The sequence below is a fragment of the Dasypus novemcinctus genome, chromosome 18 (assembly GCF_030445035.2).
Source record: "Dasypus novemcinctus isolate mDasNov1 chromosome 18, mDasNov1.1.hap2, whole genome shotgun sequence".
Lineage (NCBI taxonomy): Eukaryota > Metazoa > Chordata > Mammalia > Cingulata > Dasypodidae > Dasypus > Dasypus novemcinctus.
Genome location: NC_080690.1, coordinates 74,876,874 through 74,903,624, shown reverse-complemented (window position 1 = coordinate 74,903,624; position 26,751 = coordinate 74,876,874). Strand labels below are relative to the sequence as shown.

Below are 26,751 nucleotides of genomic sequence, written 5' to 3'. Positions count from 1 at the left end.
CATGGACAGCTCAGGTTCCCTTCCAGGAAACAGCCCAGGTGAAGAACACGCTGCACTAACCCTGCCTCTCCTTCCTTATGTGCATGACTGGGTGATAACTGCTACAGAGAAGGCAGGAATAGTATGTAAGCCTGTGTGTAAGGCTCCATGCACACTGAGGTGGCACCAGCCCCACCTGTCCATTCTTGCCCCTTCATTATCCCCAGTTCCAAAGGCTCACTATGTGCAGAGATTACTTGCTGTGTGCCCTGCCTCTCCTGGACCCTGCTGTTGAAAACTGTGCATCACCTTAGGTGAGCTTTCAGCATCCACTAGAGCCCCCTCCCTCCCCACAGAGATTAGCAATGATAGGATTCAGTGCCTTGCTCTCTTCTTTGTGAGTAAAATGTCTTTCCATCAGAGCCTGTGTAAGTTGTGTTTTTTTCTGGCAACACTGACACCTGTACTGGAATGAGTTGACATATCTTTAAGTGTCTCTCCTTCTGACTGACACCTATCATATTGTCCATCCCAGAGAATGTTCTATGTACTGCTGAGAAGTATATGTTTTCTGTTTTTATTAGGTTGAAATGTTCTGTATATGTCTTAGGTGTAAATGGTTTATAATGAATGGCCAACTATTGTATTTCCTTATTGATCACCTGCCAAGTTTATTCTATGAAAGTAGTACATTGAATGTGTCGACTATTATTGTAGAACTGTATTTCTCCCTTCAAATCTTTCACTTTTCACTTCATTTATTTTGAAACCCTTTCGTGTGTGTGTAGGTTTATAACTGTCATATATTCTTGGTAGTTTGACCATTTTATCATTATATAATTTCCTTCTTTATCTCTTTAAGCACCTTTTGATTTAAAATCCATTTTATTTGATATTCATGTAGACACTCCGTATCTTTTGATTACTATTTGCATAGTATGTATATTTCCATCCTTTCACTTTCAGCCTACTGGGACTTTATATCTAAAGTGAGTCTTTTGTAGATAGCATATAGTTGGATCATGCCTTTTTATCCTGTCTTGCCATTTTCTGCTTTTTAATTGGATGTTTAATCCATTTACATTTACAGTAATTACTGATAAAGAAAGATACACTCTTTGAGTTGTCTATATGTCTTAAATCTGTTTTGTTCTTCATTTACTCTGTTACTCTCTTCTCTGATGTTCAATTGGTTTTTGTAGTATACCATTTTTAAAAAATTTTGTGTTGTTTGCTGTACCTTTTAAAAATTTAGTTTTATTTTACTTTATTTTTTAAAAAATTTATCCCCCCATCCGATGGTTCTCTCTTCTGTCTGCCCGTTGTTTTCTCACCTTCTCCAGGAGGCACTGGGACCTCCTACATGGGGAGTGAATGCCCAGTGGCTTGAGCCACATCCATTCCCCACAGACTGCAGCATCTGCTGACTTGTGGCATCTGCTCATTTTAAGCATCTGCTCATTGTAGCAGTGCAGCATCTAGCTCATTATGGCAGGTGCAGCATCTGCTCATCTTCTTTAGGAGGCACCAGGACCTCCTATGTGGAAAGCGGGCACCCAACTGGTTGAGCCACATCCACTTCTCTGTAGTGTATCATTTTGATTTTCTTCTGTGGTAGATTGAACTGTGTATCACAGAAAAAAAACAAAACATGTTTTTAATCTCTTTATTTTTTAAAAGATTTATTTTATTTACTCCCCCACCCTATTGTTTATGCTTGTTTGCCTCTGTGTCTGTTAGTTTCCCTTTTTTTAGGAGGTACCGGAACTGAACCTGGAACCTCCCATGTGGGAGGGAGGCAGTCAATCATTTGAGCCACCTCTGCTCTCTGCTTGTTGTGGCTCTCATTGTGTTTCCTCATTGTGTCTCCTCATTGCATCATCTCATGTCATCTTGTTGAATTAGCTTGCTGTGCCAGCTTGCTGTCTTACTCATCTTCTTTAGGAGGTACCTGAAACTGAACCCAAGACCTCCCATGTGGTAGGTGGGTGCCCAACTGCTTGAGCCACATCCGCTTCCCCTTAATCTCTTTTTTTAAAAAGTAAACTTTATTTCAAATTCAAAAAATAAAATAAAATAAAATAACAGACAAGAAGCAGCTTAACAATTTATAGAAGTAGCACTCCAAAAACTTCTGTCCAGGCACATTTATCTCATCTAATCCTAAAAGTAAACTCAATTGTTCCTCCAGAGTTCAGAAAGATACACAGATGAGCACAGATTGGTTAAGTGACATGATCAAGGTCTCCTTGGTAATGAAGAAAATGAAGAAGAAAAATGCTTAGTCATATTTATATCTCATGAAACTAAATTCCATGTTCTTTTTTTACCTTTAGCATTGATATAGTACCTTCTTTGCCTTTACTACAAAAATTTTACAATATTGTTAACTATATTCCACAAGTTACATTAGTTGTATTTTCCCTTGTATCACCATATTCTTAACACCTTGTAGAAGAACATTCTTGTATTTATATTGTTAAACACAATTCTCATCTACCATCAAAATCTCTTTGTTACACAGTCCCTAGATTATCCTCTAGCTGTCTTTCAATTACCATTAACCTCTCTAGGCTACCCCTTTCAACCACAAATGCGTTTATAAATCAGCAATGTTTGTTATACTCATTATAGTATGCTACCATTAACTCCATCCATTACCACATATTTACAATTGATCTTATTAAACATTCTGCATACATTTGGCATCAGCTCCCCCTTCTCAACCCACATTTTGTCTCCTACTAACCTATACTCTGTAGTCCAATTCCATATGGTTTACTCATTGTATTTAGTTCATATTAGTGAGATCATACAATACTTGTCCTTTTATATCTGGCTTATTTCACTTAACATAATTTCCTCAAGTTTTCTCCATGTTGTCATGTGCTTCACCAGTTCATTTCTTCTTACAGCTGAATAGGATTCCATTGTATGTATACACAGCATTTTGTTTATCCATTCATTGGTTGATGGGCACTTAGGTTGTTTCCATCTTTTAGCAATTGTGAATAATGCCACTACCAGTGTTGAATATCAGTTCATGTCTTTGCTTGAGTTCTTCTGAATATATTCCTAGTAGTGGGGTAGCTGGATCATATCGCAGTTCTATATTTAGCTTCCGGAGGAACTGCCAAACTGTTGTCCACTGAGGCTGCACCATTTTACACTCCCACTAACAGTGAAGGAGTGTTCCTGTTTCTTCACATCCTCTCCAGCACTGAGAGTGTTTTTTTTTAGTAATGCCCATTCTGTAAGGCATGAAACGATACCTCATTGTAGTTTTGATCTGCATTTCCGTAATAGCTAGGGAGGGATGTTGAACATCTTTTCATGTGTTTTTGGCCATTTGTATTTCCTCTTTAGAAAAATGTCTATTCAAGTCTTTTACCCATTTTTTAATTGGGTTGCTTGTCTTTTTATTTTAACTTTATTTTATTAAAATAACATAATTGATGGGAAGTGGATGTGGCTCAAGCAGTTGGGCACCCACCTACCATATGGGAGTTTCCAGTTCAATTCCTGCTTCTTCCTAAAGAAGATTAGCAAGACAGCAAGCTGATGTGATAGGCCAGCGGTGAGCTGATTCAACAAGATGATGCAACAAAATGACACAATGAGAGACACAATAAGCAGGGAGCAGATGTGGCTCAAATGATTGGGTGCCTCCCTCCCACAACGGAGGTCCCAGGTTCAGTTCCCAATGTCTCCTAAAAAAAAAAAGACAAGCAGACACAGAGAGCAGACAGTGAACGCAAACGACGAGGGGGGTGAATAAAGAGATACAATCTTTTAAAAATAACATAATTGAGGAATCATAGGATAACTGTATTTTGCCAGGCACAATAAAAACAAAATTAAAACCCACCTCTCAAAAAAACAACCTGGGGAAGCAGACTTGGCCCAGTGGTTAGGGCGTCCATCTACCACATGGGAGGTCCGCAGTTCAAACCCCGGGACTCCTTGACCCCTGTGGAGCTGGCCCATGCGCAGTGCTGATGCACGCAAGGAGTGCCGTGCCATGCAGGGGTGTCCCCCGCATAGGGAAGCCCCACGCGCAAGGAGTGCGCCCCATAAGGAGAGCCGCCCAGCGCGCAAGAAAGTGCAGTCTGCCTAAGAATGGCACTGCCCACACAGAGAGCTGACAGAACAAGATGACGCAACAAGAAGAGACACAGATTCCCGTGCCGCTGACAACAACAGAAGAGGACAAAGAAGATGACGCAGCAAACAGACACACAGAACAGACAACCGGGGCAGGGGGGAAGGGGAGAGAAATAAATAAAAATAAATAAAATCTTAAAAAAACAAACAAACAAAAAACAACCTGTATTCTTGGCTTCCTTGCATATACATGATGTGACTGTAGAGACAAGGCTGGCTTTGTGGGGCCCACCCCATTGGGGCAGCTCCTGGAAGACTAAATTCAGCATGATGGAAGACTGCTACTTGAGAGGACAGAGACTGGGAGAGGCACACTGCTTGCCTCATCTGGAAAAACAAGTGCACTGGAGACCTCACACACTATGCAAAAGAAGGAAGTATTCAAGAAGTTAGTTCCATAGTATCAAAGCAAGCTCCTTTAGGAGGCCAGGGTCTCAACAGTGCTGGGCTGCTTGGTGCATTATGTGCAAAACTTCCTGTTTGGCACCCAACCACTCTCTCTGAAGGAGAATCCTTCCTGTGATCTCATTCTTCATAATAGCTTATTTTCAAAATCCTTTATGTCACCACAACATCATGGCTGGATTGCCTGCTATCTTCCACTTCCAAGTGCCTTTTTTTTTTTTTTTTTTTGCATTAAAAATACTCATTTAGCCAATATCCAGGGCCCAGGTGACGTACTGCCATCTACATCCACTTGTACATCCGAGGGAGGCTTTGCTCATGAGCATGAGAGGGAAGAGAGCAGGACAAACCAGCATTGTGAATGGCTTCCTTCTCCCAGGGCCAGAAAGGGTAGAAAAGAAGGCAACATGAAGTTAAGGCCCTGTGAGTAGTTTAGGAGGTGCTCAGCAGCAGCTTCTCTGAAAATGAGTTCTCCATCCCATAGAAAGGGATCAGAAAAGTGATGCTTGCTGACTCTCCTTCCCCCACCCTGGTGGCCTGAGTGTGGGTGCAAAGTCTGTCTAGAAGATAGGCAATATAGGGGATGTCATCAATGTGCAGACCTTGCTGTCCTCGGTGTGGGCTGCCTGGTGCAGGGATGGCTCAGAAGCACTCCAGTTGAGTTTTGGTAGAGAGTGTTGGAGCAGATCAATGGAAGACAGAATCTAGGGGGAAAGAGAGCCTTCTTCAATTTTCTTCACACAAGCCTCTGCATTACATTAGGGCAGTTCTTGTATAGCTTACTAAGATCTGGGAGGCATAACCTCAGCCCACCATGAAGACAATCTGATCCTGGTTGTTGATGTGTGAACACTGAAGCTCCACTGTCATCAGCTCATATAATACAATGCCATATGAGTACACATCAGACTGGAAACGGAGTGAGTTGTCCTACATTCGGATCACATCTGGGGCCATCCACAAATGGAGCTGGTAGGTTGTTCAACCTGCTGAGAACCATACCAGTGTGACTTGACTGTGGCCAAACCAAAATCTCCAATTTTCACTGTCAGGCCTTCATAGAGAAATATATTGTTGGATTTCATGTCTCTATGAATGCTGTTCTTTGTGGGCAGATAGTCCATTTCCTGAGCAGTTTGCTAGGCAATGTCAATTAGCTGGAACATCTGAAACTTGGTCTCCTGTACATGCAGGTGTTTATAGAGGCTGCCACCCTTGCACCACTGGGTCACGACTGCCAGGTTGTCCTTTGTCATGTATCCCATGAAGAGCAGGATGTTCACATGTGTTTTGTGCAGGACAGCAAACTCATTCCTGAAGGCCTGGAATTGTTCCAGTGCTGGGTCATAGACCTTTAAGATCTTTACTGCAATGTCTCCATGCCACTTGCCCTTATAAACAGTCCCAAATGAGCCTGACCCAATCTGGGTGGAGAGCATCACTTCCTTGGCTTCTATTTCCCAGTAATAGTTTGACTCTGTTCTTGAAGTCTGATTTTATTTTTCTCCTGGGTCCTGGATGCTGGTGTCCCCTCTCTCTGTGCTGGCACAGAGGTTTGGGGCTGTGACCAGCCCACTGGGCTCAGATTGTTGGGTTGCTGGACAGGGCTGAAGGTGATGCTAATTGGCTGTGACTTTGAGTTGCACCCTCTATCATCCTGTCCACAGGTAGGGTTGTGCTGACCATGTGAACATCAGGTGTGGATGGGGACCTTTGCCTCTGGGATAGTGAACCTTCAAAGGAGGGGCTGGATGTATTGAAGGTGAAGTTGTGGGGTGTGGAGTATCTATGCTGGCAACTAACAGGCATCCAAGAAACAGACTCCTGCATCCGATGCATTGTCAAAGAAGGTAGTGCTGGGACCCCCCTATCACCAAGAGTAGAATTCGGAAACAATATGAGCTTTCTGATATTACTGCAGTCCACATACATAGTAGGTATTTTGGTGCAACAGTGCTTGTGAAATTTGTAGCCACAAGTCTGATATTGAAACCCATTTGGCAGGAATTTCTGACGTATATCACACAAGGCATGTTTCAGGAACATCTTCCAAGCAAAGGTGTGTGTTATGAGGGAACCATGATCCAGGAAATCTACTTGAAGTTCTTCTGCAATCAAAGTGGCAGCATCAGTGTTCCAATCTAAACGTGCTTTTTGACCTTTGTGCTCCTGGAGAAGTCTGAACACTGCACAGCACTCTCCTTGCAGGCCCCTCACCTTGAGCGCTTTCATAAGGGAGTCATGAAAGCTCATTACTTTTCTCACATTGACCACCGTTCTTTGCTTGTTTGGCAAGAAATCTTGGATAGTTTTTCTTGTCTTATCAAAATTTGTGAGTTTGCCAGCATCTGACACCCAGTGCTAATAATTCTACATTGGGAAGCAGATGTGACTCAAGCGATTGGGCTCTGCCTACCACATGGGAGTTCCTTGGTTTGGTTCCTGGTGCCTCCTAAAGAAGACAGGGAGCTGGCATGATGGGCAGGCATAGCAAGCTGGTGCAACAAAATGATGCAACAAGAGACACAAGAAGGGAAGCGGACTTGGCCCAGTGGTTGGAGGTCCGTCTACCACATGGGAGGTCCATGGTTCAAACCCCGGGCCTCCTTGACCCATGTGGAGCTGGCCCATGCGCAGTGCTGATGCATGCAAGGAGTGCTGTACCACATGGGGGTGTCCCCCGCATAGGGGATCCCCATGCAAGGAGTGCACCCCATAAGGAAAGCCACCCAGCGCAAAAGAAAGTGCAGCCTGCCTAAGAATGGTGCCGTCCACACAGAGAGCTGACAAAACAAGATGATGCAACAAAAAAAGAAACACAGATTCCCGTGTTGCTGACAATAACAGAAGCAGACAAAGAAGAAGATGCAGCAAATAGACACAGAGAACAGACAACCGGGGCAGGGGGGAGGGGAGGAGAGAGAAATAAATAAGTAGATCTTTAAAAAAAAAAAACAGACACAAGAAGAAAAACACAATGAGAGACACAGCAAAGCAGGGAACAGAGGTGGCTTAAGCCATTAGACATCTCCCTCCCATATCAGACCTCCTGGGTTCAGTTTCCCAGTATCTCCTAAAGAAACAAGAAAGACAAACAGATACAGCAAGTACAAAACAACAAAGGGGTGGGGAGAAATAAATAAAATAAATCTTTTAAAAAATAAGTATACATTTTACCCTTTTTGCTTGGGTGCTATATATTCAGTATCTCTTCATTTATAACCTAGAAATTACAGCGTACTTTGAAAAACTAAGTAGTATGTAAAGTTATTTAACACCTTTAACATCCACCTTAATTATATAAGGACATGCAACACTAGCAAAACTTCCAATTTAATCATTCTTCTGTTGATGCATATATGAGTGATTTCAGTTTGGAGCCATTATGCATAGTGCTACTAAGTATAGTCTAGAACACGTTTTGGTGACATGTATGAATTTTTGTTGGGTATATACATAGTAGCAGAACTCATGGGTTGTGTATTTACATCAGCTCAGCTGTAGGAGACATTGCCAAACAGTTTTCCAAAATTTTTTGTGTGAATTTTCATACCCACCAACAGTGTAAGAGATCCCTAGTTTATCTATATCCTTGTTTGCACTTAGCATCATTTGTCATTTTCATTTTAGCCTTCTGGTTAGTATATGATGATAAAGGTTGTGACTTTTTAAAAAAAACAAGTTTATTGATACACAGTAATAAAGCATACAATTCATCCGAAGTTTATAATCTATGGTATTTGGTATAATCACATAGTTGTGCATTCATCCCTTCAATCATTATTGGAGTATTTTCATTATTTCAATGATGATAAGAAAACAGACAAACAAAATTCTTACCTCTCAATCTTTCTGTGCTTCTCCTGCTGTACATACCTGCTATTCCTGGCTATTCTTGCACAATTAATTATTTATCAAGCAGTTGTATTGATTTTTTTTTCACATATCATATACTCTATCCAAGGTGTACAATCTAGGGCCTTTAGTATAACCACAATGTTGTGCATTCATCACCACAAAAAATTTTAGAACAATTTCATTACTCCTAAAAGAAAAACTCCACACCCCTTAGCAGTCATGTCTCAATCCCTCTATCCTTCCCCATCCCTACATAACCTCTAAACTAATCTCATCATTATAAATTGATTTATATTTACATTTTATACAAATGGAATCATTCATTTCTTCTTAACAGTAGTGCAGTGCTCTGTCAAATGTTTACACTACATTTTGTTTATCTGTTCATCAGTTGATGGATACTTGGGTTGTTTCCATCTTCTGGCAATTGTAAATAATGCCTCTATGAACATCAGTGTACAAATGTCTGTTCATGTCTTCAATTCTCCTGGATATATTTCCAATAAAGGAATTGCTAGGTTATATGGCAGTTCTATATTTAGCTTCCTGAGGAACCAACAAACTGTCTTCCACAGAGGCCGCACCATTTTACATTCCATCCACAATGAAGGAGTGTTCCTATTTCTCCACATCCTTTCCAGCACTTGTTTTCTATTTGTTTGGTTTTTTTAAATGATGGCCATTCTATGAGGTGTGAGATGATATCTCATTGTGGTTTTGATATGCATTTCCCTAATAGCTAGTGATATTGAGCATTTTTATGTGCATTTTGGTCATTTGTATCCCCTCTTTGGAGAAATATCTATTTAAATCTTTTGCCCATTTAAAAAATTTTTTCTTTTTTCTTTTCTTTTAAATGTTACATTAAAAAAATATGAGATCCCCATATACCCCCACCCCACCCACACCACCCCTCCCACATTAACAAACTCTTCCATCATTGTGGCACATCCACTGCACCCCGTGAAAACATTTTGGAGAACCGCTGCAGCACATGGACAGTGGTCCACATTGTAGTCCACACTCTCCCCCAGTCCACCCAGTGGGCCATGACAGGACACACAATGTCCAGCATCCATCCCTGCAGCACCACCTAGGACAACTCCAAATCCTGAAAATGCCCCCACACCATATCTCTTCTTCCCTCTCCCGACCATCAGCAGCCACCATGGCCACCCTCTCCACATCACTACTACAATTTCTTCCCTTACTAATCATAATAGTTCCCCAGCAGAACACTAGTAAGTCCACTCTAATCCATACTCTATTCCTCCATCTTGTGGACCTAGGATGGCTTCTTTTGCCCATTTTTAAATTGCATTGCTTGCTCTTCTATTGTTGATTTGTATTATCTCTTTATGTAGAATGGAAATCAAACCCCTATCAGATATGTGGTTTCCAAATATTTTCTCCCATTGAGTGGGCTGCCTTTTCACTTTCTTGACAAAGTCCTTTGAATCACAAAAGTGTTTAAGTTTGAAAAGGTCCCATTTATCCATCTGTTCATAATTTTTGTGTAAGGCTTAAAAATCCACCACCTACCACCAGATCTTGAAGATGTTTCCCTAAATTTTCTTCTAGGAGCTTTCTGTTTCTAGTTTTTATATTTAGGTCTTTAATCTATTTTGAGTTAATTTTTGTGTAAGGTTTGAGATAGGGGTCTTCTTTCTTTCTTTCGGATATGGCTATTCAGTTCACCTAGCACCATTTGTTGAAAAGACTGTTCTGTCCCAGCTGGGTGGGTTTGACAGGTTTGACAAAAATCACTTGGCCATAGATGTGAGGGTCTTTCTCTGAACCATCAATTCGGTTCCACTGGTCTATGTGTCTATCTTTATAGCAATACCAGGCTGTCTTTACCACTGTAGCTAGGTAATATGATTTCAATTCTGGAAGTGAGAGCCCTCCAACTTCACTTTTCCTCTTTAAGATATTTCTGGCTATTCAGGGTCTCTTAACCTTCCAGATAAATTTGATAATTGTGTTTTCCATTTGTTTAAAAAATGCTGATGGAATCTTTCGTGGGATTGTATTGAATCTATATATCAATTTGGGTAGAATTGACATCTTAATGATATTTAGTTTTCCAATCCGTGAGCACATACTGTTCTTCCATTTATTTAGATCTTTTTTATTTCTTTTAGCAATGCATTGTAGTTTTCTGAATACCAGTGCTTTATGTCCTTGGTTAGGTTTACTCCTAAAAATTTGATTATTTTAGTCGCTATTATAAATGGAATTTTTTTTCCTGATTTCCTTCAGATTGTGCTTTACTGCTATATAGAAACACTGCAAATTTTTTATGTTTTTTTGAACTTTAGTCTGCACATTTAATAATTGAAAATATAAACAATTAAAAACTAAAAGCAGAGTTGAATAAAAACATACATTTCTCAGTTAAATGTACTGGATACCTATAAATTTTTTAAAAATCATACAATATATTACAAAATATATTTGGTTCATAGTAATGCAATCATACAGTTTTTGTCCCTTTGTGTATGGTTTGCTTCACTCAACATAATATCCTCCAAATTCATCCATGTTGTCATATGCTTTACAACTTCATTTCTTCTTACAGCTGCATAATATTCCATCGTGTGAATAGACCACAGTTTGTTTATCCATTCCTCTGTTGATGGACACCTGGATTGTTTCCAACTTTTGGCATTCATGAATAATGTCGCTATGAACATCTGTGTATAGATATCTGATCGTGTCACTGCTCTCAGTTCTTCTGGGTATACACCCTGTAGTAGTAGGGCAGGGTCATGTGGCAAGTCTATATTCAACTTCTTTAGGAACTGCTAAACAGTTCTACACTGTGGCTGTAGCATTCTGCATTCCCACCAACAGTGAATAAGTGTTCCTATCTCTCCACATCCTCTCCAGACTTGTAGTTCTCTTTTTTAAAATGAAGATTAATTAATTAATTAATTAATTATATTTAATTTACTTCTTTTCCCTCCCCCCCTTATCTGCTCTCTGTGTTCATTCATTGTGTTCTTTGGTGTCCGCTTGCATTCTGTCAGTGGTCCCGGGAATCTTTGTCTCTTTTTTTGTTGCTTCATCTTGCTGCATCAGCTCTCTATGTTCACGGCACCACTCCTGGGCAGGCTGTGCTTTTATCATGTGGGGCAGGTCTCCTTACAGGGTACACTACTTTTGTGTGGGGCTCCCCTATGTGCAACACCCCTGTGTGGCACAGGACTCCTTGCGTGCATCAGCACTGCACATTGGCCAGTTCACCACATGGGTCAGGAGGTCCTGGGTTTGAACCCTGGACCTCCCATGTGGTAAGCAGATGCTCTATCAGTTGAGCCAAATCCACTTCCCATAGTTCTCTTTTTAGTAGTGGTCAATCTGATAGGTGTGAAATGATGTCTCATGGTAGTTTTGATTTGCATTTCCCTAATCATTAGTGATGTTGAACATTTCTCCATGTGTTTTTTTGCCATTAGTATTGCTTCTTTGGACAAATGTCTATTCAAGTCTTTAGCCCATTTTTAAATTGGGGCATTTGTCTTTTTATTGTTGAGTTGTACCATCTCTTTAAATATCTTGAATATTAAAGCCTTATCAGATATGTGATATCCAAATATTTTCTCCTATTGAGGTGGCTGCCTTTTCACCCTTTAGACAAAGTCTGTGAGGTGCAAAAGTGTTTAATCTTGAAGAGGTCCCAATTATCTTTTTTGTTGTTGTTGTTGCACATGCTTTGGGTGTAAGGTCCAAGAATCCACCACCTACTACAAGGTCTTGAAGATGTTTCCCTACATATTCTACTAGTAGTTTTATAGACCTGGCTTTTATATTTAGATAATTGATCCATTTTGAGTTGACTCTTGTATAGGGAGTGAGATAGGGGTCCTCTTTCATTCTTTTGGTTATAGATAGCCAGTTCTCCAAGCACCATTTGTTGAAGAGACTGTTTTGTCTCATTAACATAAACTTGCTAGATTTGTCAAAAACCAGTTGACTTATAGGTGAGGGTTTATTTCTGGGTTCTCAATTCTATTCCACTGATGGATGTGTCTATCCTTATGTGAGTGCCATGCTGTTTTGTCCACTGTAGCTTTGTAATATGTTTCAAGGTCAGGCTGTGAAATTCCTCCCACATCCCTTCTTTTTTAGAATGCTTTTGGGTATTTGAGTGCACTTTCCCTTTGAAATGAATTTGGTAATTGCCTTTTCTAATTCTGTAAAGTAGGCTTTTGGGATTTTGATTGTTATTGCATTGAAACTATAAATCAGAATTTTCTAAGTACAGGATCATGTCATCTGCAAATAGTGAGAGTTTTACTTCCTCTTTTCCTATTTGGATGCCTTTAATTTTTTTCTTGTCTCATTGCCCTAGCTAGAACTTCTAGTACAATATTGAATAACAATGGTGACGGTGGACATCCTTGTCTTGTTCCTGATCTTAGAGGGAAAGCTTTCAACCTTTCCCATTGAGTATGATATTGCCTGTGGGTTTTTCATATATGCTTTTGTCATATTGAGGAATTTTCCTTCTATTCCTATCTCTTGAAGAGTTTTTATCAAAAGAGGATGCTGGATTTTGCCAAGTGCCTTTTCTGTGTTGATTGATATATCATTGTAGCAGTTTGATAGAGTTATGATTTCCAAAAATAGATATTGGATTATGTTTGTAATCTGATCTGTATCTGGGCACGATTGAGTTATGATTAGGGCATTAAGTCCCCATCTCTTGGTGGGTGGGGACTCACAGATAAAAGGCATGGCAAAGAACATAGTTGAGGGTTTCTGATGTTGGAGTTTGATGCTCAAGACTTAAGCTGGAGCCACGGGAAGTAAGTTCACAGAGGAAAGAGACACCAGCCCCAGAAAGAAAAGAACCTTGAACCTGGAGAGAAGCAGGACCCTGGAAGGGAGGAATCCAGGAAGCCTGAACCCTCGCAGCCATTGGCAGCCATCTTGCTCCAACAAGTGAAAATAGACTTTGGTGAAGGAAGAAACTTATGCTTTATGGCCTGGTATCTGTAGGCTCCTACTCCAAATAAATACCCTTTATAAAAACCAACCAATTTCTGGTATTTTGCATCAGCACCCCTTTGGCTGACTAATACAGTCATGGTTTTGTTTTGTTTTTTCTTTCAGTTTGTTAATGTAGTGTATTATGTTGTTCAGTTTTCTTGTGTTGAACCAGCCTTGCATTCCAGGAATAAATCCCACTTGATCTTGATGTATAAGTCCTTTGATGTGCTGTTGGATTTGATTTGTTTTTTTTTTTTTTAAATTCTTGCAATTACGTTCATTAGAGAGATTGGTCTGTAATTTTCTTTTCTTGTAGTATCTTTATCTGGTTTTGGTATTAGGGTGATTTGGCTTCATAAAATGTGTTGGGTAATTTTCCTTCCTCTTCAATTTTTGGAAGAGTTTAAACAGGATTGGTGTTAATTCTTTTTTAAATGCTCGGTAGAATTCACCTGTGAAGCCATCTGGTCCTGGACTTTTCTTTGCTGCCAGATTTTTGATGATGGATTCACTCTCTTTAAATGTAATTGGTTTGTTAAGTTTTTGTATTTTTTGTAGTGTCAGTGTAGGTTGGTTGTGCATTTCTAGGAATTTGTTCATTTCATCTAGTTTGTCTAGATTGTTGGCATACAGTTTCTCATAATATCCTCTTATGATTTTTTTTATTTCTATGGAGTCATTTCTAACTCCCCCCTTTCATTTCTGATTGTATTTATTTGCATCTTCTCTCTTTTTTTCTTTGTTAGTGTAGCTAGGGGTTTGTCAATTTTATCATCTCAAAGAATCAGCTTTTGGTTTTCTTGATTTTCCCTACTGTTTTTTTTTTTTTTCCTTCTCAATTTCATTTCTTTCTCCTCTAATCTTTATTGTTTCTTTCCTTCTGCTTCCTTTGGGATTAGTTTGCTCTTCTTTTTCTAGTTTCTCTATTTATTCTTTGAGTTTAGCTCTTTCCTCTTTTTCAATATAGGAATTTAGGGCTATAAATTTCCCTCTCAAGGCTGCCTTCACTGTATTACATAAGTTTTGATGAGTTGTGTTCTCATTTTCATTTGTCTCAATTTATTTCCTGATTTCACTTGCAATTTCTTCTCTAACCCATTGATTATTTAGGATTGTGTTTTTCAGGCTCCACACATTTACACGTTTACTTTTTTCCTGTCTATTATCGATTTCCAGTTTCATTCCATTGTGATCTGAGAAGGTGCTTTGTATAATTTCAGTCTTTTTATATTTATTGAGAGCTGCATTGTGCCCTAACATATGTTCTATCCTGGAGCAAGATCCATGGGCACTTGAGAAGAATATATGTCTGTTAGGTCTAAATCTTTTATCATATTGTTCAAGTTCTCTGTTTCCTTTTTGGTCTTCTGTATAGCTGTTCTATCTAATGATGTGAGTGGGGTGTTGAAGTCTCCAGTGATTATTGTAGAGACACTATTTCCCCCTTCAGTTTTCCCAGAGTTTGTCTCACGTATTTTGGGGCACCTGGTTAGGTGCATAGATATTTATGACTATTATATCTTCCTGGTGGATTGTTTCTTTTATTAATATAAAATGCCCTTCTGTATCTCTTATAACTTTATTGTATAAGTTTACTGTATATTGTATATGGAATGTATGTCATTTTCTTTTGTGTTGTCATTCAACTCTCTGAGCCCCTGCTCAATTTTTTTCCATTCTTTTCCCTCTTCAATTTTAGGTCTTCTGTCTTTGGTATCACTTATTCTTTCTTCTGTCATTTCAAGCCTGCTGTTGTATGCCTCAAATATGTTTTTGATCTCACCTATTGTGTCTTTCATTTCCATGGCTTTGTTACTTTTCTTTTCAGGATTTCAAATTTTTCTTTGCACTCACTCAATGTCTTCTTGATGTAATTTATCTCTTTGGCCATATTGTCTTTCTTTTTTTTAATTTATTCTATTTTGTTTTATTTTTTTGTTGTTTTATTTTTCATATTGTCTTTCAACTCATTCATTTGATTTTGGAAATTTGTGTGCATCTCACTGAGTAGTTTTTTCAAATTCTGCATCTCTTCTGGGGCTCTGATATATTCCTTTTCTTGGGCCATGTCTTCTATTTTCTTGGTATGGCTTGTAATTTTTTGCTGATATCTAGGCATTTGATTAGGATGTAGTTTACTCAGATGCTCAATTTCTTTCTTTTTTGTAAGGATTTAGTGGAAGGAGGCTGTGTGTTAGCACTGCTCTTTGATTCTTGGCTCAACCTGGATTGTTAGGGTTGTTCTGCTGGTTGCTCAAAACTGGGCACTGGACCCAGTAATTGGTTGTAGAGTCACTTCCTAGAGCCTTGGGGAGGGCGGCTATAGAGGCCAGAAAAAAAGCCTTTCCTACTTATTTTTCATTTTTTTGTGTGCACTTACTTGATCTGCCAGCAGATGGTGCTCTTTGGGAGCTCTCAGTTCAATGCCTGGTCAGAGTGTATTTGTTGCATGGACCGAATCTATGTGATAAAGCTTCTTTGGCTGGAGGCTATGAGCCTTGTTATTCAAACTTTTTCTGGGACAGTTCTCTAGCATTCTTTGGCAGCCACCTCCCTTTTCCTAGGTTGGAAATATTTCCACTCCCCTCTGAGTCATCAACAATCAGTCTCTGTTAGTAGAGGAGGAGATTGGGAGGTTGTATACCTTTAGTCCATTGTTGGCTCCAAGGCAAACATTGGTACAGGCCCACCCAGCCTGGGAGGGCTCCCGGGACACACTAGATCAAATTTGTGAGTCAAAAGCTGAGTCATCCTGGGAAGCAGATTAGGCTCAACTGATAGAGCACCTGCCTACCACATGGGAGGTCCAGGGTTCAAACCCAGGGACTCCTGACCCATGTGGTGAGCTGGCTCATGCACAGTGCTGATGCGCACAAGGAGTGCCATGCCACACAGGAGTGTTCCCCATGTAGGGGAGCCCCACGTGCAAGGAGTGTGCCCCATAAGGAGAGCCATCCTGTGTGAAAAAAGTGCAGCCTTCCCAGGAGTGGCAACTCACACAAGGAGAGCTGACACAGCAAGATGACACAACAACAACAAAAAAGAGACACGGGGGAAGCGGGCTTGGCCCAGTGGTTAGGGCGTCCACCTACCACATGGGAGGTCTGCGGTTCAAACCCTGGACCTCTGTGACCCGTGTGGAGCTGGCCCATGTGCAGTGCTGATGTGCACAAGGAGTGCCGTGCCACGCAGGGGTGTCCCCATGCAGGGGAGCCCCATGCGCAAAGAGTGCGCCCCGTAAGGAGAGCTGCCCAGCATGAAAGAAAGTGCAGCCTGCCCAAGAATGGTGCCGCACACTCGGAGAGCTGACACAACAAGATGCAACAAAAAGAAACAGATTCCCATGCTGCTGACAACAACAGAAGCAGACAAAGAAGAACACCCAGCAAATAGACACAGTGAACAGACAACTGGGGTGGGGGGAGAAGCCGAGAGAAATAAATAAATAAATAAATCTTAAAACAAAACAAAACAAAAGAGATGCAGTTTCCCAGTGCTGCTGACAAGAATATAAGCAGACACAGGAGAACACACAGTGAATGGACACAGAGAGTAGACAACCTGGGGGGTGTGTGGGAAAGGGAGAAAAATAAATAAAAATAGATAAATATTTAAAAAAAAAAAAAAGCTGAGTCAGACTTAGGCTGTTTCCCTCTCTCTCCCCTTTCCTGGGGCATCCTCAACAATCAGTCCTAGCTAGAAGAGAGAAAGGTTGTGAAGGTCGGATTTCTCCAATCCTTCCCAGGCTCCTAGGGAAACCAGTGTGTGGTCCCACCTGGCCTGGAAGGGCTTGTGGGACACAGCAGACCAAATATGAGAGTCAGAAACTAAGTCAGCCTTAGGCTATGTCCCTCTCTCTCCCCTTTCCTGGGATAGTAGATTCCTGGAGTCCCCTTTGTCTGTAGTCACAGGCCCAGAGGCCCGAGAATTCTGAAGTGTCTTTAGTGTGGGGGATGGTGCTGGCAGCTGCAACCACTGGTTTCAACTCATAGTTCTGTTGTAGCAATTCTCTCTCTCCTCTGGGCAGTGTCCAGCATTCGCTGGTGTTCTAAACCCAGATCTTTTTCTAGGCTGTTTCAACCTATCCTCTAGCTATTTTTCTGGAGGAGAAGAGAATCCCATGTCTTTCCAGTCCACCATCTTCCTGGAAGTCACACTACTAATTTTTGTGTATTAATCTTATATCCTGACACTCTGCTGAAATTGTTTATTAGCTCTAGCAACTTTGTTGTAGATTTTGGGGGACTTTTTTGTGAATAGCAAAAGGTTTATTTCTTCCTTTCTTATTTGGATGCCTTTTAAAAATATATTTTTTCATTGAAGTATATCATTCATGCATGAACATACATAAATAATAAGCATATAGTAAAAGTTGTGTACTTACAAAATAAACATGCATAACATCATACAGGGGCCCCATACAGCACCCCTCCACCAACACCTTGCATTGTTGTGATACATTTGTTACAAACAACACAAGAACATTATAAAAATATTACCACTAGCTATAGTTAGTGGATGTATTTTATTTATTTTTCTTGCTTAAAGACCATCTAGAACTTTAAGCACTATATTGAACAACAGTGGTGATTGTGGACATCCTTGTCTTTTTCTTGCTCTCTACTAGAAAATTTTCAGTCTTTAACCATTGACTACAATGTTAGCTGTGGGTTTTTCATATATGGCCATTATCATGTTGAGAAAGTTTCCTTCAATTCTTTTCTTTTGTAATATTTTTATTAAGAAAGGATACTGTATTTTGTCAAATGATTTTTCTGCATCAATTGATAGGATAATGTGATTTTTCTTTTTGATTTATTAATGTGGTGTATTACACTGATTGATTTTCTAGTGTTAAACCACGAGTTTGATAGCATTCCTTTTTTTTTTTTTTTGAAGGTTTTATTTTTATTTATTTATTCTCCCTACCATTGTTTTGAGCTCATTCTATGTGTCCATTTACTGTGTGCTCTCTGTGTCTGCTCACTTTCTCTTTAGGAGCTGGGAACTGAACCTGGGACCTTCCAGGTGGGAGAGAGTCACTCAATTGCTTAAGCCACCTTTGCTCCCTGCTTTGTTGTCTCACATTTTCTTTCTTCTTTGTGTCATCTTGTTGTATCAGCTCACTAAGCCAGCCTGATGTGCCAGCTCACTGTTTTGCTCGTCTTTTCCAGGAGGCACTGGGAACTATACCCAGGACCTCCTATGTGGTAGGTGGGAGCTCAATCACTTGAACTACATCTGCTTCCCATAGTGTTCCTTCTTGTTAAATGTTTTGGAAGAGTTTGAGTATGATTGGTATTAAATCTTCATTGGCTGCATGGTAGAACTCACCAGTGAAACCATCTGGTCCTGGGTTTTTCATTTTGGGGAGTTTTTGATGACTGTTTCAGTCTCTTTACTTGTGATTGGTTTGTTGAGGCCTTCTAATTCTTCTAGGGTTAGTGTAGGTTGTCTGTATGTTCCTAGGAATTTTTCCATTTCATCTACATTGTCTAGTTTTTTGGTGTACAATTGTTCACATAATCAATATTTATTAATTTCTCTCACAATTTCTTCTTTGACCTATTATTATTTAAGTGTGTTGTTTTTATCTCCATATATTTGTGAATTTCCCCTTTTCTCACTTTTTTTAAGATTTCTTTTTTATTTATTTCTCTCCCCTTCCCCCCCCCCAGTTGTTTGCTCTCTGTGTCCATTCACTGTGTGGTCTTCTGTGTCCATTTGTATTTTTGTCAGTGGAACTGTGAATCTGTGTCTCTTTTCATTGCATCATCTTGCTGCATCAGCTCTCTGTGTGTGCGGCACCACTCCTGGGCAGGCTGCACTTTTTTTACACAGGATGGCTCTCCTTATGGGGTGCACTTTTTGCACATGGGGCTCCCGTATGTGAGGGACACCCCTGCATGGCATGACACTCCTTGAGTGCATCAGCACTGCGCATGGGCCAGCTTACCACATGGGTCAGGAGGCCCTAGGTTTGAACCCTAGAACTCCCATGTGGTAGGTGGATGCTCTATCTGTTGAGCCAAATCCACTTCCCTCTGACTGTTGTTGATTTCCAACTTTATTCCAGTATGATCATAGAAAGTGATTTATATAATTACAATCTTACTGAATTTATCAAGATCTGCTTTGGGACCCAATATATGGTCTATCCTGGAGAAAGATCCATTAGCACTTAAGAAGAATGTCTAGGGAAGCGGAATTGGCCCAGTGGTTAGGGCATCCATCTACCACATGGGAGGTCCGTGGTTCAAACCCCAGGCCTCCAAACCCATGTGGAGCTGGCCCACATGCAGTGTTGATGCGCACAAGGAGTGCCGTGCCACGCAGGGGTGTCTCTTCATAGGGGAGCCCCACGCACAAGGAGTGCACCCCAAAGGAGAGCCACCCAGCATGAAAGAAAGTTCAGCCTGCTCAAGAATGGGGCCACACACACACAGAGAGCTGACACAAGATGACGCAACAAAAAGAAACACAGATTCCCGTGCCACTGACAATGACAGAAGTGGACAAAGAAGAACATGCAGCAAATAGACACAGAGAATAGACAACTGGGGTGGGGAGGAGTTGGGGGGGGAGAAATAAAATAAAATAAAATAAAATAAAATAAAATAAATCTTTGAAAAAAAAAGAAGAATGTCTATCCTGCTATTTTGGAGTGTAATGTTTTGTATGTATCTATTAAGTTTAGTTCATTTATCATATTATTCAGCTCTCTGTTGTTTACTGATCCTGTGCCCACATGTTCTATTCAGTGCTGAGAGTGGTGTGTTGAATTCTCCAACTATTATTGTAGAGACATTTATTTCTCCCTCCAGTTTTGCCAGTTATTTGGGGCATCCTGGTTAGGTGCATATATATTCATGATTGGTATTTCTTCATGGTGAATTGCCCCTTTTATTAATATATAATGTCCTTCCTTGGCTCTAATAACAGTTTTGCTTTTAAAGTCTATACCATCTCTGTTGAAATATATATAATGATACATATTATATAATGATTGATTCTGGTGAATTATATATTGTAATACACATTGTATAATGGGCTATATGTAAAATATATATTCTTAATAACTGATATAATACTAACATTGCTGAATACTAGTATTTTTCATTGTGTCCTTAAATTAAAAAAAAAAAATCCAAAACCTAAAAAAAAAAGTATTTCATCTGATAAAGCATAGCTACTCCAGCTTTTGTTTTGTTTTGTTTTGTTTTTTGGTTAATGCATGCATGGAATACTTTTTCCAGCCTTTCACTTTCAATCTATTGATATCTGTAGCAGTTTGCTATTATTTATGAATCCCCCCAAAAACGAAAGACTATGTTTGTAAACTGGTCTGTTCCTCTGGGTTTGATACCCTTTGAGTGTATTAAATTCATAGGTTTTAAGTTTATTTAATAAAATCAATTTAAGGCTTTTGATTTGATTATGTCAGTAAGGCATAACTCAGGTTGTATCCCTGCCCCTATGGTGGGCTTACATAAATGGAATGGACACTCACTCAAGAATACATATAGAAGAGGTGAGAGCTCTGTCATGTTTGATCCTGGGGCCCAGAGAGAGCCATGCCATTCACCTGAATGCAGCTGAGTAGCTGAACAGCTGCACAGCAGAGAAAGCCTGGAATGAAATGAGGTCTATGCCAGACTGGTATAGGAAACCCTGAGATGAGCCCTATGCCAGCCTACAGCTGAAATCAGAAGAAGCTGTATCTACAGAGCCTTAAGAGGAAGAAGGAGGAAGCAGATTTGGCTCAATGGATAGAGCATCCACCTACCATATAGGAGGTCCAGGGTTCAAACCCAAACCCTGCTGACCCCGTGGCAAGCTGGCCAACATGCAGTGCTGATGCGTGCAAGGAGTACTGTGCCACACAGGGGTGTCCCCCGTGTAGGGGAACCCCCTGTGTAAGGAGTATGCCCCGCAAGGAGAGCCCACCCTGCATGAGAAAAGCACAGCCTGCCCAGGAGTGGTACCACACACATGGAGAGCTGATGCAGCAAGATAATGCAACAAAAAGAGACCCAGATTCCCAGTACCACTGACAAGAATGCAAGTGGACACAAAGGAACACACGGTGAATGGACATAGAGAACAGATATGGAGGGGGGTGGGGGTAGGGGAAATAAATAAATAAATAATAAATCTTAAAAAAAAAAAGAGGAAGAAGGAAGGAGAAACAAGACAGAGATCACCCGCCATCTTGCTTCAACACATGGCAGTTGACTTTGGTGAGAAAGCAGCCTTGAGTTGGATTCTTTAGGGCCTTGTAACTGGCTCACTTTGAAGTCTCTTAGCCATATAACCTCATTCATCTTTACCCTTTCCCCCCTTATAATCAAGGTCTTGCTCCATTAACTTTTTTTTTTTTTAAGGTTTCCTTCTTTCTTTCTCCCTCCCCCATCCCCACCCTGTTGTTTTTGCTGTCTGTGTCAATTCACTGTATGATCTTTTGTATCTATTTCTCTTTTTTGCGTTCTCTTCTCATCTTTCTCCTCTAGGATTTGGAGGGATTTGATCCTGGGGACCTCTGATGTGGAAAGAGGTACCCTGTCAATTGTGCCACCTCAGTTTCTGGTCTCTACTGCACTTCACTTTGAATCTCCCCTTTGTCTCTCTTTTGTTGCATCATCATCTTGCTGCATGATGGGCACTGGCTCACTGCACATGAACTGGCTCACCACATGGGCACTCACATGGGCACTTAGCTCACCATGCAGGCACATGTGTGGGCACTCGGCTTACTGCATGGGCACTGGCTCATTGCACAGGCACACTTTCTCATCTTCTTTTTCACCAGGGGATCCCAGGGGTCGAACCTGGGTCCTCCCTTATAGTAGGCAGAGGCCTTATCACTTGAGCCACATCCACTTCCCAATTAACTTGCAATGTTATTACTGTAAAGGCAGATCTTCACCCATTTTGACCTTTGGATTTTATCTCTCATATTTTCTCTTCACTACTCTTTACACTTTTAGTTACTTTTACTGACATAATCTTCATTTCTAGACTCTCTGCCAAGCCTCTCTATCCTGTCTTGTCTTTTCAGGCTGCAGCACTCCCTTTAGTATTTCCTGCAAAGCTGTTCTCTTGGTAACAAACTCTCTCAGTTTCTGTTTATCTTTGAATATTCTAAACCCACCTCATTTTTGAAAGACAATCTTGCTGGATATAAGATTCTCTCTTGCAGTATCTTAAAGTTATCTTTATCTTTCTGATGAGAAATCTATACTTCATCTTGTTGGGTGTCCCTTATATGTGATGCATCACTTTTTTCTTGTTGGTATCAGAATCTCTTTGCTTTTGGCATTTGACATTCTGATTAGTATGTGTCTCAGAGTAGGTCTATTTGGATAGAAGTACGAATCTCTTTGCTTTTGGCATTTGACATTCTGATTAGTATGTGTCTCAGAGTAGGTCTATTTGGATAGAAGTACGTTGTGCTTCTTGGACATGTATATCTATGTCCTTCAATAGGGTTGGGAAATTTTCTACCATTATTTCTTCAAATATTTCTTTTGCCCCTTTTCTCTTCTCTTTATAGATGCTCATTATATGTGTGTTTGCACATCTCTTGCTATAATTTATTTCCCTGAGACCCTGTTCAGTTTTTTCATTCTTTACTTTATCTGTTCTTTGTATGTTTGCTTTTGGAGGCCATGTCTTCAGGCTCACTGATTCTTTCTTCTGTCCCCTCAAATCTGCTGTTGTATGCCTCCAGTCTATTTTTAATTTCATGAGTTGTGCCTTTCATTCCCATTAGATCTTCTGTGTTTCTATGTATGCTTTCAAATTCTTCTTTGTTCTCACTTGGTATCTTCTTAATATCCTTAATCTCTTTAGCCATCTTATTGAATTTATTAAGGATATGTGTTTGAACATCTATGATTACTTTTCTCAACTCCTTATGTCACCTGGAAGCTTATCTTGTTCCTTTGACTGGGCCATATCTTCCTCTTTTTTTTTTTCTTCTTTTTTTTTTTGGTATGATTGTAATTTTTTGTTGGTATCTTGGCATCTGACTTACTAGATGTATTTATTCTGGGTACAGTTTCTCTATTTAGTTTAGGGATTTCTTGCCCTTTCTCCCTGTGTGTAGTAGGAACTAAGGGGGAGTTGGTACTGTAAGTTGTGGAGGCTGAAATTGTCCTCATTGCCCCAGGAACCAATGGAAACTTCCCCCACCTTTCTCCTCTGCCAGGGTAGGGTAGGGATGGAACCACTGCCATGTGTAGTAATCCAAACCATGCAGGCCAAGACCATCTGTAATTATCTGGAAAGACTGTTTCATGCCCTTTCCTTCCCTGCCTGGACAGGGATGGAACTGCAGGTGTGGGCATTAAACTAAGCCATGTGAAAAACTGACCACATTTGACTAGGTAGGCTAACATACCCCCAGCTCCCTTCCTCCCCTGGCAGGGGTGGGGATGGACCCTCCAGAATGTTCAACAATCTAATATGTGTGGGCCAAAATTGACTGCAGTTGCCCTGACAGGCTGAGGGAATACTGTCCCTTCTGCCCTTTCAGGGGTGAGAAAGGAACCACAGATGCCCAACAAACTAGTCCATGCAGGCTGAAAGCACCTGCAGTTGCCCAGAGAAACTGAGGATACATAGCACCCCTCCTATCCTATTGGGGGGCAGTGATGGAACTATAGATGCCCAAATATCCAGTCTGCATGGTCTGAAAGTACCTGAAGTTGCCCAGAGAGGCTGAAGAAACACCAGTCCATCCTATTCTATGGGGGCGCGGGTTTGGGCATGGAGCCCCACGTGCTCAACAAACCTGTCCTTACAGGCCAAAAGTGCTTGCAGTTGTACAAAGAAACTGAGGAAACACAGCTCCCCTCCTATCCTATTCAGGTTTAGGGATGGAGCTACAGATGTCCAACTATCCAGTCTGTGCCAGCTGAAACCACCTGAAGTTGTCCAGAGAGGCTTGTGCTGGTCCCCCCAGCTTTCTCCCTGCTGGTGGTGGGGCTGGGGCTTATGCTAGATTTGCAATCTGATCTGGGCAGAAAGAAGCTGGCCACTATCTTCACTGTGATTTTCAATCAGCCATGCTTCCCCTCAAACTGGGGGACAGAGTTAAAATGGCAGCTACTGACCTCTTTCTGACTTGGATAGGTTCAAACTAGCTTTTCTTAGGATTATACTTTAGCCAGCTGAATTTACTAACCAATAGCCGAAGACAGTCCCTGACTATCCCTTCTTCCCCTTCCATATTTGGGAAATGAAGTTTCCATCTCCAGCCATGGAATAGCTCCCAAGGTGGCTTGCACTGCCAGTGGAGGATGGGCAGTGGCTTCTGTGGCATGGAGTGTAGATGGACAGTCTCCTCATTCCATTCTTTCAAGGATGTTGCAGGATGCTTTTTTGGTCTCTTGGGCCCCCAAACAGGTGTTTATAAAGCTCTGGATGATTACTAACTGCCCTGCAGCACAAGCTGACTCTTGGAACTCCTTACTCCGCCACCATCTTGCATTTCCCTGATTTCTAATGAATCTGACCATATTTTCACATGTTTATTAACAATTGGGTACTCTCTTTTTTGAAGTATCTGCTTTTTATTTTGTCCGCTTTTCCCTATTGTCTGTCTTTTCCTTATTGATATGTAAGTGTTCTTTATTTATGCGGACTACAATTCTTTTCTTGGCTTGTTCTCTCTATCTCTCTATCTTACATCTTTCTCTTGGTATCATTTGGTGAATAGAAACTTTTAATTTTTATATAATATCATTTGTCCTGCTCCCACTTTGTAGTTAGTAGTTTTTATTCTGTTTTAGAAATAGTTTCCTGGGAAGTGGACTTGGCCCAATGGATAGGGCGTCTGCCTACCACATGGGGGGTCCACGGTTCAAACCCCGGGCCTCCTTGACCTGTGTGGAGCTGGCCCATGCACAGTGCTGATGCACGCAAGGAGTGCCATGCCACGCAATGGTGTCCCCCACGTAGGGAGCCCCACATGCAAGGAGCGCGCCCTGTAAGGAGAGCTGCCCAGTGCGAAACAAAGTGCAGCCTGCCCAAGAATGGTGCCACACACACGGAGAGCTGACACAAGATGACACAACAAAAAGAAACACAGATTCCTGGTGCCACTGATAAGGATAGAAGCGGTCACAGAAGAACACACAGCGAATAGACACAGAGCAGACAACTGAGAGGGGGGAGAAGGGGAGAGAGAAAAAAAGAAAGAGTTTCCTATTATAAATCATGGAGTTGTTTCCTTATAAAAATACTTTTACCTCAAAAATTTACATCAACAGAAGCTGGACATTATATATCCTGCCATAACCCACTGAATGTACTGGGGGAGAGTGTAAACTACAATGTAAACTAGTATCCATGTGGTGTAGCAGTGCTCCAAAATGTATTCACCAAATGCAATGAATGTGCCACAATGATGAAAGAGGTTGTTGGCATGGGAGGAATGGGGTGAGGGGCGTGGGGGTATATGGGAACCTCTTATATTTTTTGAATGTAACATTTTAAAAAAATAGATTGTAGGAAAAAAATTTACATCAATAAGCCATTCAGAATTTGTCATATGTATGGGTAGTACCTTAAGATTTTTTCCATTAGGCTATTTCAATTTATTCTGAAAATGTTGTTTTTTGCTTTCTTTTCATTTGCAGTCACCTGTCATTGCCTTACCCAGGTTAACATCACCTCACAATTAGAGTTGACTTTTCTGTAAAGTCCCCTGGCCATTCTCGCTGTCTCTTCCTATCTCTTTAAGTCTTTATAACCCACAGTACCAAACAATCAAGTTTAGTCTGGTGTCAAAATCTTAGGTGGGCTTTCTTGCTCAATGGATTGATTATTTCCATTTTTTAAAGGGAAAGTTGCATCTCATCAGAACAGAAGTTTCCATTGATCTATTTTTCCCTCACCTTTTTATCAGTTTTGGTTGTGAATTATCTTTCCAAGGATTTTTATATAGCAAGCAGACTTGGGAGATGGCAATGGTGTCTCACTCCAGGGAAAATATCAGATTTATTACCTGACCAAAATAAAAAAAAATAAGCCTTCCTTTGAGGCAAAGTTTGGGCAGGTTTGCTTGCAACCCATTTTAAAATATTGCTTTTTTTTTAAGTTGGTATTGGGGATCAAACCCAGGACCTTGTATGTAGGAAACAGGCACTCAACTTCTTGGGCTACATCTACTCCCTAAAAGATTGTTTTTTTAATGTCAAGTTTCCTCAGTTGTGATGCAATTCTACTGCTTGGGCAGTATCCATCTGGGACTCTTTGCATCACCCTGTGGGACTTGGGGTGGCCAAGGGGAAGAAATGTGAGCATGAAGTTCTTGCTGCCTCTTATGCCATGCGTAATAAT

At 40.7% G+C, this 26,751-nt stretch overlaps 1 pseudogene; it reads right to left on the bottom strand.

Moving 5' to 3' along the window:
- Positions 1–5,108: 5,108 nt before the first annotated feature.
- LOC101411114 (RAF proto-oncogene serine/threonine-protein kinase pseudogene) lies at positions 5,109–26,124 on the bottom strand (annotated as a pseudogene).
- Between the last annotated feature and the right edge of the window lie 627 nt (positions 26,125–26,751).